Here is a 13346-nt window from a genome sequence, read left to right on the forward strand (position 1 = left end):
TTAGGTAGCACTCTCTCACTGAAGTCACTGTGATGCACCTGATGGAGTTAAAAGGGCAGATGTATCAATAAAAGCATACAACATCCATCATAGATAAAAACAACAATAAAGTGTACTACATCCAGTGTCAAAGCCGACAGACCCGGCTGCAAAAATAATAGTATCACAAGTGTAGTAGACACATAACATAAATAGAGAGCATAAAAAGATAAAGAGACTGGAAGTCTCAGGCAGAGGGAGCTCCGCGGATCTTCCTGGCTAAGTCATCAATGGCAGTCAAGATCTCCATACGGAGGCGAGAAATGTCAACTCGAATGGCAGCCATCACATTCAGACGAAGGGTACTAATGTCAACTCTAAGAGCAACCAACATATCCTCCAAACTCTAGAGGTGCTTCTCTAAGCGACATATCTGGTCATGAGCCTCAGGTGTGGCTGAAGTGGAAGAATTGTTATTCTTAGTCATGGTCTGCAAAAAGGAAATCTTGCAATGGGATTAAATGCTAGAATAATGAATTAAAGGCACAATAGCAACATGTTTGTTAGATAGGATAGACAAAACATATATGATATAAATCCATGCAAGTGATAGGATGTGAAGTATGCCAAGCAATATAAGAATGAAACGCATCCAATGTGGAATATCATAGGCATTGGGCACAGATAGGATAGCATGAAGTGAATACAAGATGAATGAAGCGTGTGTGTGAGATCTGTGAAATTCGATTGATCATAAATAAAATAAAAAAAAAAAGTGAGATCGATCTCACAACTTCGATCGATCTGGGGCACAAGTTCGATCGATCGAACTGTATTATGCGAAAAACGAGAAGTCACAGATCTGTGACTCTGGGAGCACGGGATCCACACAAACATGTTCGTGGGCCCATCAACATAACAATCATCAATCACAATTACCTAAAATGGCTCACATTCCCAAAAATCAAAGCGACTCATTACAATGGTTATGGCATAAAGACGAAAATGGACATAAAAACATGAAAAGCTTAAAATTTCATCTATGGCCAACAATCATCATGAATATGGGAGTGGATCAAACATTTAAAGCATACTGTTAGAAATCATGGTGTGAAATCAATAATGGGGTCTCGGATCTTACCTTGAAGCAAAGAAAGGAGAGATGAAATGAAATGTGAATAGGAAGAAGATCCGAGAAGAGGGAGAGATCGACACCTGGCTCACTATGGAGATCTCGCCGGAGATGGAGGAGATGGTCGAGGATACGGTAACGTAGGAACTAGGGTTTGGAAATGGGGGAGAATGGGATCGTATCCTCTATTTAAAACTGTCACACAAGAGTTCGATCGATCGAACTAGAATTTCAGATCAATCAAAACTGCTTTTTCTTTTTCTTTTTTTAATAAACAAGAAAATAAAATACAAATAAAAATGAAAATGATAATATTTTTGGATTTTTGAAAATTGAAAAGTCAAAACAAAGTCAAACAATGAAATGGAGAATTGAGATCGATCAGAACAAGAGTTTGATCAATCAGACAGAGAGCAAAAAATATGCAGGTTTTTGGTTTAAAAATTTGGCTAAGTGTTGGAACATGAGATTGATCGAACTTGGAAGTTGGATCGATCGAAGAACTTTCAGATCGATCTTGGAATGTTTCAAACGATCAGACAGAGAGCTGAAATATGCAAGTGGATGCAGGCTCAAAATTTTTCTAAGTGTTGAATCATGAGATCGATCGAACTTGAAAGTTGGATCGATCGAAAGTCTCTTAATCGATCTAAGAGTTGGTTCGAACGATGGGACAGAGAGGTGATTTGGATACAGGTTTCTGCAGGGTGAAAAATTTTCTAAGTGTTGGATGCAGAGAGGAGTTCGATCGATCGAACTCAAGTTTAAGATCGATCAAACTTTGCAGAATGCTCAATAATGACATGAAAGCTTATGCAATCCTCACCAAAGTTCCTTGAAATGCATATGAAAACCAAAAACAAGTATCTAGACTTTGCATGAAATGAAATGAAAGATAGAAATGAGGGAGGAATAGGGTTTTGACACCCTATGAATGCCTATGCTAGTCTTTAACGTCTCTAGCAAGACGTTTGGACTCTTTAATCTTGTTATGCATCCCCTCCTTATTGGGGTGATGAATGGTTCTTTGAACTTTTCCCAACAAATGGTTCTTTGAAGAACTTATTAGTTTAAGCTCAAAAGGAGCTCTTGGTTCCTTGTCAATGCAATATTCTATATGCTCATACACCAGGTTAATTAGATGTGCAGCTTCAAAATGTCTTTGAAAGACTTGACCCTCTATGTAAGGTTTCAATCTTTGACCATTAACTTTGAAAATGTTGCCCTTTTTCGAGTTTTTGATTTCAACCGCCCCATGAGGTGCAACAGAGATGATTTCATAAGGGCCTTCCCATTTGGTTCTCAATTTCCTAAGAAAGAGTTTCAGTCTAGAGTTGAAAAGCCAAGCTTTTTGACCGGGTTCCAAAGAATTTTTCATAATATGCTTATCATGAAAGGCTTTGGTTCGTTCTTTGTAGATTTTGGCATTGTCATAGGCATTGTGTCTCAACTCTTCCAACTCACTCAATTGGAGTAACCTATTCTCTCCGGCTTTATCAAGGTCAAAATTGAGCTTTTTAACCGCCCAAAAGGCTTTGTGTTCTAACTCAACCGGGAGATGACAAGGCTTTCCATATACAAGCCTATAAGGAGACATGCCAATGGGAGTCTTGTTTGCCGTCCGATAAGCCCACAAAGCATCATTTAGCTTTCCTAACCAATCCTTCCGGGTGGTGTTAACCGTTTTCTCAAGAATATGCTTAATTTCCCGGTTAGACACTTCAACTTGCCCGCTTGTTTAAGGATGGTAGGGAGTGGCTACCTTATGAGTGACAGAGTACTTAAGAAATAAGTGCCTCAAGAATTGATTGCAAAAATGTTTTCCTCCATCACTTATTATAGCCCTTGGCATACCAAAACGAGCAAAGATATTGGATTTGCTGAATTGAATGACCACGGAGTGGTCATTCGTTTTGGTAGCACATGCTTCTACCACTTGGAAACATAATCAATGGCAAGAAGAATGTATTAAAAACCATAGGACATAGGAAATGGACCCATAAAATCAATGCCCCATATATCAAAGATCTCAACAACAAGTATATTGGTCAAAGGCATCATATCCCTTCTAGACATTGTTCCCATCTTTTCACATCTCTCACTTGATTTACAAAAATTGTAGGCGTCTCAATGAATAGTGGGCCAAAAGAGCCCACTTTGAAGAACCTTCAAGGCGGTCTTCTTTGCACTAAAATGCCCACCACATGCAAGAGTGTGACAAAACACTAGGACACTTGGAATCTCACTCTCTGGAATGCATCTTCTCACAATTTGATCCGGACAATATCGGTATAAGACAGGGTCTTCCCAATAGCAATTCCGGATATTGGCAAAGAAACAATTCTTTTCGTTCTTTGACCAAGAAGTTGGCAGCTTGCCTACTGCCAAATAATTCACAATGTCGGCAAACCAAGGCATTTTTCCATTAGAAATTTGGAAGAGTTGTTCATCCGGAAAAGAGTTACAGATTGGTAGACTGGGGAAAGGCTCTATCGATAACCTAGAAAGATGATCGGCAACCACATTTTCGGAGCCTTTCTTGTCCTTGATTTCAAAATTGAATTCCTGAAGAAGCAAAATCCATCTAATTAGCCTAGGTTTTATTTCCCTTTTTGTCAATAGATGCCTTAAGGCGGCATGATCAGAATAAACGATAACCTTGGACCCTAAGAGATAGGAACGAAATTTATCAAGAGCATATACTACGGCAAGTAATTCTTTCTCGGTAGTGGAGTAATTTAATTGAGCTCCCGAGAAAGTTTTACTTGCATAGTATAGGGCACAAGGAAGCTTACCCACTTTTGGTCCCAAAACTGCCCCCATGGCATAATCAGAAGCATCACACATGATTTCAAATGGCAATGACCAATTGGGAGGTTGCATGATAGGAGCAGATGATAATAATTCACTCAATTTATGAAAAGCGTCTAGGCATGCTTGATCAAAGACGAAAGAAGTTTCCTTGGCAAGAAGATTGCACAAGGGTCGAGCAATTTTACTAAAGTCTTTGATAAAATGGCGGTAAAAGCCAGCATGACCTAGAAAGGAGCGAACCTCTCTCACCGTTGAAGGTGGAGGCAATTCAGAAAATAAGCTCAACCTTCACTTTATCTACCTCTATTCCTCTCTTTGAGATAACGTGACCCAAAATAATACCTTCTTGAACCATGAAATGGCTCTTTTCCCAGCTAAGTACAAGGTTGGTTTCACGACATCTCTTAAGCACTAGATCTAAGTTTTTGAGGTATGCATCAAATGAAGATCCAAAAACAGAAAAATCATCCATGAACACCTCTAGATACTCTTCCACCATATCTGAGAAAATTGACATCATACACCTTTGGAATGTGGCGGGTGCATTGCACAAACCAAAAGGCATCTGTCTATAAGCAAATGTGCCGAATGGACATGTAAAAGTGGTTTTTTCGTGGTCTAATGGGTCGAGGGCTACTTGATTGTACCCCGAATAGCCATCAAGGAAGCAAAATATCATTGCCCGGCCAATCTCTCGAGAATTTGATCAATAAATGGCAAAGGGAAGTGATCCTTTCTAGTAGCGGTATTTAATTTACGATAATCAATGCATACACACCATGAATTGGTGGTTCACTTAGAGATTTCCTTACCCTTTGCGTTCTCAACCACCGTATTCCCCGGTTTTTTGGGAACTACTTGAGTTGGACTCACCCATTTGCTATCGGACTTTGGGTAAATGATTCCCGCATCCAAGAGTTTGACAATTTCCTTCTTAACTACTTCCTTTATGTTTGGATTAAGTCTCCTTTGGTCATCCTTAAAGGGTTTTACATCATCCTCCATAAGTATGCGATGCATACAAATAGAGGGGTCAATTCCCTTAAGATCTGCCACACTCCATCCTATGGCTTCCTTATTTTCCTTAAGCACACTTAAGAGAGCATCTTCTTGGTCTTTTCCGAGACTTGAAGAAATGATAACCAGAAGAATTTCTTTTGGTCCTAAGAATGCATACTTGAGATTGGAAGGTAGAGTTTTAAGCTCAAGAATTGGTGGAGAGACTAAAGATGAGACCGGTGGAGTGCTAGAGAGCGGAGGAAGAGGTTCTATTGGAGTTTTCCAAAATGAAAAATCTAAGCTTCCAACAGATTCCATGAGATTGCTTACCTCATTCATTGAATTTTCATTATCAAATCCACAACTTCCATATATTTTAAGAAGGCAAGAGGCTAGAGGATCATCGGATAAAAGAGATGAAAGACTATCCTCAATTGGTTGTTTCATTACCATTGTTGGAATTGCTTCTTCAACAACCTCATCTAACACATCTACAAGGCAACACTCCTCCTCATCCATGGGATGTCTACTTGCATGGAAAACATTAAGTTTGATCATCATATTGCCAAAAGAGAGGTCCATTATCCCGGATCTATAATTAATTGTTGCATTTGTGATAGCAAGGAATGGTCCTCCCAAGATGATTGGGATGTCGTTAGAAGGATTAGTAACCGGTTCGGTATCAAGAACTACGAAATCAACCAGAAAGTAGAATTTATCTACCTTGACAAGAATGTCCTCAACCATGCCCCTAGGTGTTTTGACGGATCTATCGGCCATTTAAAGTAATTGGACATATACGGAGTAAGGAATCAAGTTAACACTTGCACCTAAGTCAAGAAGAGCTCTACGAATTTCATAAGTTCCAATCACACAAGAAATAGTCGGAGCACCGGGATCTTTGAACTTAAGTGGAGTGTTTTATTGAAGAATGGAGCTCACTTGCTCCATGAGGAACACTTTTTTAGAGCTTGGACCCTTGCTCTTCCTCTTTTGTGTGTAAAGATCTTTCAAGAATTTTGCATAGGGTGGAATTTGCATAATGGCAACCAAAAGAGGAAGATTGATATTGACTTGCTTAAAAACTTCCATCATGTCATGTGTTTTCCCTTCTTGCCTTCCTAAAGGTGAAGTTTCTTTTAAAGCATAAGGGAATGGAGCTTTTGGCTCACAAGACTTTGTAATTTGAGAGGATGATGGAGAAGATTGAGAATTCCAGTTAGGAACACTTTCATTCAAGGAAGTAAGAGTGAGATTAGGAATTGGATGGGTGACAACTTTAGGTTGCACTGATTCACTATCTTCCTTTGGTAGTTCAACCCTATTATCCACTTGCTTGCCACTTCTCAAAGTGGTGATGGCTTGCGCTTGAGCTTGGGAAGAACACCCCGATGTAGGGTTTGCTTCCACACAAAATTGGGCCTTTGGATTCCTCTTGGGTTGACTAGGCAATTTCCCAATTTCTCTTACATTCAATGCATTAGCTATGGTCCCAATTTGGGATTCAAGGTTTGATATAGATTGGGAGTGGGAACGCAACAAGTTGGTATCCTTTTCTAAGCTACTTAAAGCCATCAATACCTTATCTTCAAATGTGGAATTACTAGAAAGTGCTTGAGGATAATGAAAGCCAACTTGAGAATCATGCATTTGAGGATGTGAGAAGTCATTCATTCTTTATTGATGAAAAGAAAAAGAAACAAACCCTTGAGAACCTCCATTTCTTTTATGAGGTAGAATGTATTTTCTTTGGAGATTTTTAGCTTGATAAGGGTTTTCATTCCACAATGGAACATATGCTTTTGAATAAGGGTGAGCAAATGTGGCATTAACTTCTTCAAAGCGTTCATTAACAACATGTCCATGGGGACAATTGAAAGTAGTATGCAAAACACTAGAACATGTCATGCAACGCTCACAAAGATGAGTTGTATGATGAAAAGGAGACACATTGGTAGCCGGTTTTTGATTCAACAAGAATTGATCAAGTTTTTTAGAAAGAGTTTTAACCTCGGCTACAATTTCCCTTGAATTATCAATTTGACACACTGTTACACTTTCCCCTTTTTTTAGTAAAACCATGGTCAAGCCGAGAAGTGTAATATTTGTGCAAAGAATTTTCACTCATTTTTTCAAAGAGGTGCCAAATGTCATCTTCATGTTTTCCAAAATATGAACCCCCACATGAGGTATCAACTATGTCCTTTTGCATGTCGGATAGGCTTTAATAGAAGTATTGGACAACTTGCCATTTTGGGATACCATGGTGTGGACTCTTTCTTAGCAAGTCATTCTATCTCTCCCACGCCTCATGCAACAACTCTCCTTCCCTTTGAGAAAATCCTCTAATTGAAGCACACATTATATTGGTCAAACTTACGGGGTAAAATTTTTTTAAAAACTTATTTTGCATTTGTGCCCAAGATGTTATTGAATTCACCCCTAAAGTATTGAACCAATGCTTTGCCTTATTTTTAAGTGTAAAAGGGAAGAGGAGAAATTTAAGAACTTCCTCCGGGACATTCATGTACCTCACAATGAAATATAGTTCAAGAAATTCATTGAGATGCCTATATGGTTCCTCTTCATCCAAGCCATAAAAGAGTGGACACATTTGAATGGTCTCGGGCTTGATTTCATATTGATTAGTCTCAAAATTAGGCAACACAATGCAAGTAGGTACATGGTATGCATGAAGATTATAATGATTACAAAAGACCATTGGGGGAATTGGAGCTTGAACTCCGGGGTCATGTTGATTAAGAGGTAGGTTATGCATGAAACGCGGGTCTAAGTAGCCAAGATTACCCTCTAGATTTTCCATGTGAATGCCTAGAATGTATGATAGGACAAGGTCTATACAAGGCTACAAATGACACACAAATCACCACAAAACAAGCAAGCACTCCTCCTTCACAACAAATCAACAATCAACAATCAACAAACTTCCTCCATATACAATGTTCCCATACTCCCATGCTTTGATAACAATGCAGAGTAAAGTAAATAGCCTCCACGCGGGCTTACGATTTATCTAAGAATTCAAAAACAAGCCTCCATGCGGGCCGACGATTTAACTAAAGGATTGAGTAAGAAAGTCTCACAAAGGTCCTTTAGCACTTCAACTCCAAATTTAAAGCTTAACTTAGCAAATTTTTTAATTTTACCACTTTTCCTTGCTTGCCTAGCTCCTTTACTTGATGGCTCCTTTGCTTGCCTCCTAGCTCAATACTCCTTGTCAAAGATGAACAAACACAATAAGTAATCTAAAGGAAAAACAAAGTAAAGACACGATCAAAAGAGTACTAATTCCTAATTTATTCTCCAAATACAATGTTGCTTAATCCTCGGCAACGGCGCCAAAAACTATGATGCTCTCCCCTAGGTGTGCACAAAATAATGCACAACACCTTGAGTTTGGAAATTAGTGTCAAGTAGGCATCATAGTTAAATTTATAAACCGCTTAACCACTATACTATGTAGTATGAGTGAGAAGGAGTCGTCCCAAGGGATTGGAGTCGTACTTGAATGTGAAAATGCAACTAGGGACAATAGGTCGAGTAATTAACAAATGGTTGCTTGGTTAAGTAAACTAGAGAGCAACTAAATTAAACTAAGTGATTGAATGTAACAACAGTAAGCAAGAAAGAGAGATATCTAAGGGTTTAGAGGTTACCACCAAGCAATGTTTTTCTACACTTCCAACTAATGACTAATGAGGGTAAAGTGTGTTGCAATATTTGTGTGTGTGTGCTTGGTTGATTCAATTAGCAAGGGTGACCAATTTAAGCATACATTATCTAATCAACATGTGAAAAACACAATATATCTAGTAATTAAGTATATATTGTCTAAATAGCATATGAGAAGCACAACATATCTAGCAAGTCATTATTCCTTTCATTAAGTTCACAAGCCAAACACACCACAAGGTTAGAGACATATGCTACTTGCATTCAAAAGTATGGAACATCAAACAACTAGCATGGATTGTCCTCTCATCTAACAATTATGCTATCACTACACTACAATTAAACTAGTGGCATGAAATTAAACTAACTAAGCTAAGGGAGAGGCATAATCCATCAAGAAGTGAGCATGGACCATCTAGAAAATCACAAGAGCATCCTTTTAAGCACAATGTTTTGACAATCCCTAAATCCATAGCATTGATACACATAGACATGCATCAATTACGCAAGAAATAGAGGTAAACACATGAACATCTATTCTAGCATACATAGACATATGGATAGAATGAAATGATTGATTGGAAGCATTAAACCACATAAATCATTGAATAAACAAGATCTATATGTATAAAAATGTCAAAACATTAATTACAACACTAATCCCTCATTAATACACAAAATTAAGATATAGAAAGCATGCTTGAGGCTAACTCTAGCCCCAAGAGGATGTCTAGCCACTCATTGTGATGATGCTCCAACCCTCAAGGGCTAATTCCATGGTTGAAATCTGCTCCTTGTTGATGAAGAGTCTCCAATGGTGTCTCTAGCCTCCTCCTCTTCTAAGCTTCCTCTCCAAAAAATGATATGCAAAATTAAATTGGCTCCCCATTGAAAAAGCAATCCTTATCCTTATATAGGTAGGTTAAAATGACACCCAAAATGAGCTAGGGTCGTGCACACAATATTCCCTAATGATTGGATAAAGGACAACTTTCAATGAGATGAAATTTTAACTTTTTCGCACTGGAGGAAGTTCGATCGATCGAACCTTGAACTTGGATCGATCGAAGGTAAGTGAGATCGATCAAACTTAGGCTGGATCGATCCAACTAGCTCAGCTTTTTGGAAAAAGACAAATCCGAGATATTTATAGGAGATATTTATAGGAAAAGGACAAAAGTGGTTAGTGGGTGGATAGCTATGGATAAGATCAATCATTTGGATAAGGATAATGGTGTTCGATCGATCGAAGAATGATGTTGGATCGATCGAACTTTTGGACTTAAGTGTTTTTGGGTCAAGGCTTGGATCTATCTTGAAGTGCTGAGATCGATCAATGTTCGATCGATCGAACCTTGGACTTGGATCGATCGAACTTGCTGCTTTGCTTCATTTTGCTTCTTTCTTCCTCCACTTTGCTCCTTTCTTTGTTTAATCTCAGAATTACTTCAATTAAGCTCTTATTTGGCTGAGTTAGCTTATTTTTGGGATAAGTGCCTGAAAATGAAAATAATACGAAATCAATATAAAACGGCAAAGTAAGATAGATAAAGGTACTAGAATGCCTAAGCTTACGGGGTTTAAATACGCACTTTTCAGTGCTCATCAATATTCTCTAGAAAAAATAAATATTTACACAAACAAAGATAAAAAGGTAAGTAAATAAAAATGCAAGAAGTGAAAATGCAAGGAAATAAATAATGCAAATTTTTTTTTTTTTTCACAAGAGAAAAGTAAGTAAATAAAATTAAATAAAATAACAAAAGTAAAAGGAAATAAAAAATAAAATAAAATAAAAATAGAAAGAAGAAAAAGTCAAAAAGTCAAAGGGGTAAAGCTGTTATCGATCAAAGGATGATAAATTGAAACTCGATCGATCCAAGATGTGAAAACCTGCAGACAACTTCGAACGATACACAAAGATCTGAAATATGCAGAGATTCAAAAAATTTCAAAGTATAGAAATAAGATCGATAGAATGGATAACTGGATCGATCGAGAAATAATTGGATCGATCAAGAAGAAAGTTCGCACGATACACAAAGAGCTGATTTCTATAGAGAATTAACTGCAGAGAGGTTTGATCGATCGAATGGACACTTGTAATTGATTGAACTAGCACCAAATGCTTAATTTTGAGATGAAAGTGCAGAAAATCCTATGCTAGGCCCCAATGATGGTAACAAGAATGGAGATTGAAAAATGGATGGAAGAATGTACACAAGAATGAAAAAAAAAAAATGAAATGAGGGAGGAATAGAGTTTTGAAACTCTACAAATACTATTGTTTAACGTCTCTAGCAAGATGTTGGTTCAACTCAATAATCAAAAGAATCAAAAACCGGATATGAAACATCCTTATTGATCCTCTTTTCACTTTTCTCATTTAATGTCCCACTTACAACAATGAAATCATCCTCCAAAACAATGACTTGAAAAGAAATGAAAGAGATGATATTGTTCCTTTCATCCACGGTCTTGAAAACAAAATCAATCATGGCTAGGCTCGCCTCTTTGTTGTGCTCTTGAAACACATTCAAATGATCATCCACTTTGATAATTAGTGAGGCATTGTCTTTCAAAGACTCATTTGGATTAATAAGAAACACCCTCTCTTCATCCCTCTTTTCTTTCTCAAAAATCACCATCTCTTCACCTTCCAAGTTAGCTAAGGAATCCATTAGAGAGTCCACTTCATTTTTGGAGATTTTAAAGTCAAAACCACAATTTTTAGATATTTCAAAAAGGCACTCCTCGAGAGGGTCATTAGAGACAATAGAAGGAAGGCTCTTGATGAGCGCTGAAAAGTGCGCATTTAAACTTGAACATTCTAGGACCTTTATCTATCTTATTTTCTCGTTTTATTCTAATTTCGTGTTATTGCCCTTTTCAGATGCTTATCCCAAAAATAAGTCAATTCAGCTAAATAAGAGCATTAAAGAAGTTAACTCAAGCTGAATGGAAGAAGGAGCATAGTAGAAGCAAAATGAAGCAAAGTGTGGAAATTCAGCAAGTTCGATCGATCTCAGAAATCCTTCGATCGATCTGAAGTTCATCGATCTGGATATTTCAAGATGGGTCCAAGCCTTTGTCCTTATCCACAAGAATCCAACAAGTTCGATCGATCCAACTTATCTTCGATAGATCAAAAATATTCCATCTTATCCACACCTACCACCCCACCTACCACTTTTGTCTCTTTCCCAAAATATCTCAAAAATATCTCAAAGATTTGTCTTTATTCAAAAAGGTGCCACCAAGGATGATCGATCTCTGCAGTATTCGATGGATCTCAGCATAGTTCAATCGATCTCACCATAGTTCGATCGATCGAACCTCCTCAAGCCCCAAAAACAAATAGATTCCAGCTCATTAAAAGTTGGCTAATGTGCAATCATTAGAGGGACCTTAGTGCACGAATCTAGACCATTGGTGTGACATTTCACCTACCTATATAAGGATTTAGAGCCACTTTTAAAGAATAATTGATATCATTCATAACTTGTATATCTCATATCTTATAGAGGAGGCTAGAGACTAGAGAGCTTTTCAAACACCTTTGGGAGTTCTTCCATTCTTCTAGGGTTTCCATCAAGAAGGAGGTCATTCCTACCATGGAGATAGCCCTTGAGGGTTGGATGACTACTTCAATGAGTGGCTAGACATCTACTTGGGGCTAGAGTAGCCCCTAAGTTTGCTTATTAGACTTGGTTCTTTGTATATTTTTAGGGATTTATTTGTAACAAATGTTTTGATCTTGGATTTATATATATATATCTTATGGTTTCTACTTGATGTGTATGGATTAATGCTTTCAATTGATTATCTACGTCTAACTATATTTCTATGTATGCTAGAATGGATGATTCATGTGCTTTTCTTTAGATTTAGTGGAATTTATGCATGTCTATGTGTATAGATGAAGTTAATCTAGAGATGCTTAAAACATAGAGCTTAATTGAACACACTTGTAATTTATTTGATGGTTCACACTTGTTTCTTGATGGATTGTGCCACACCTTTAGTTTACTTAGTTTAATTTCCATGTTTTTAGCGTAGATGTAGTGTAGTTGCTTTAGATTCATTGATAGGTGGACAATCTATTCTTGTTCCTTGGTGTTCCATACTTATGAATGCAAAGGGGGTATGTTTCTAGATAGTTGTGTGTGCATAAATTGTGGTTTCATTGAATGGATTTTGGTCTCATTTGATAGGTTTTGCTTTTCATTTGAATTGACTTGACAATCTATACTTATTTGCCATCTATGCCTAGTTTCAATTAATGTCACACACATACACACACAAGTTACAAGTCAATTTCCCCATTGATATACAATTGCTAGTGTCTAGTGAAGTCAAGCTTAGTGGTGAGTTCTAGTACCCCAAGTCCTCTCCTCTATATATCTTTTTCCTACCTTATTAATCATTGTGTTTTGTTTATTTTAATTCCAATTGCATTGTAGTTTAATCAATCAAACCAACCATCTTTTGATCACTTGACTTACTTACCCTATACATTATTTCCATTGCAAACACGCCCACAATCCCTTGGGACGATCCCTACTCACCCTAGCTATATTTTTAGTTTGAGGTAGTAGTGGCTTTTATAAATTTAAAACTTGGCCACATTGCACACTCACACTCTTAATGCATCTATTTTAAGCGTTAGTGGTGATGACACACCAATTTTTTGGCGCCGTTGCCGGGGATTGAAATTGGCAACGTCGTG

This window comes from Cornus florida, unplaced genomic scaffold, assembly GCF_030987335.1.
Source record: "Cornus florida cultivar Cherokee Brave unplaced genomic scaffold, ASM3098733v1 CherokeeBrave_3.0.0_Hap2_Chr08, whole genome shotgun sequence".
NCBI classification, from domain to species: Eukaryota; Viridiplantae; Streptophyta; class Magnoliopsida; order Cornales; family Cornaceae; genus Cornus; species Cornus florida.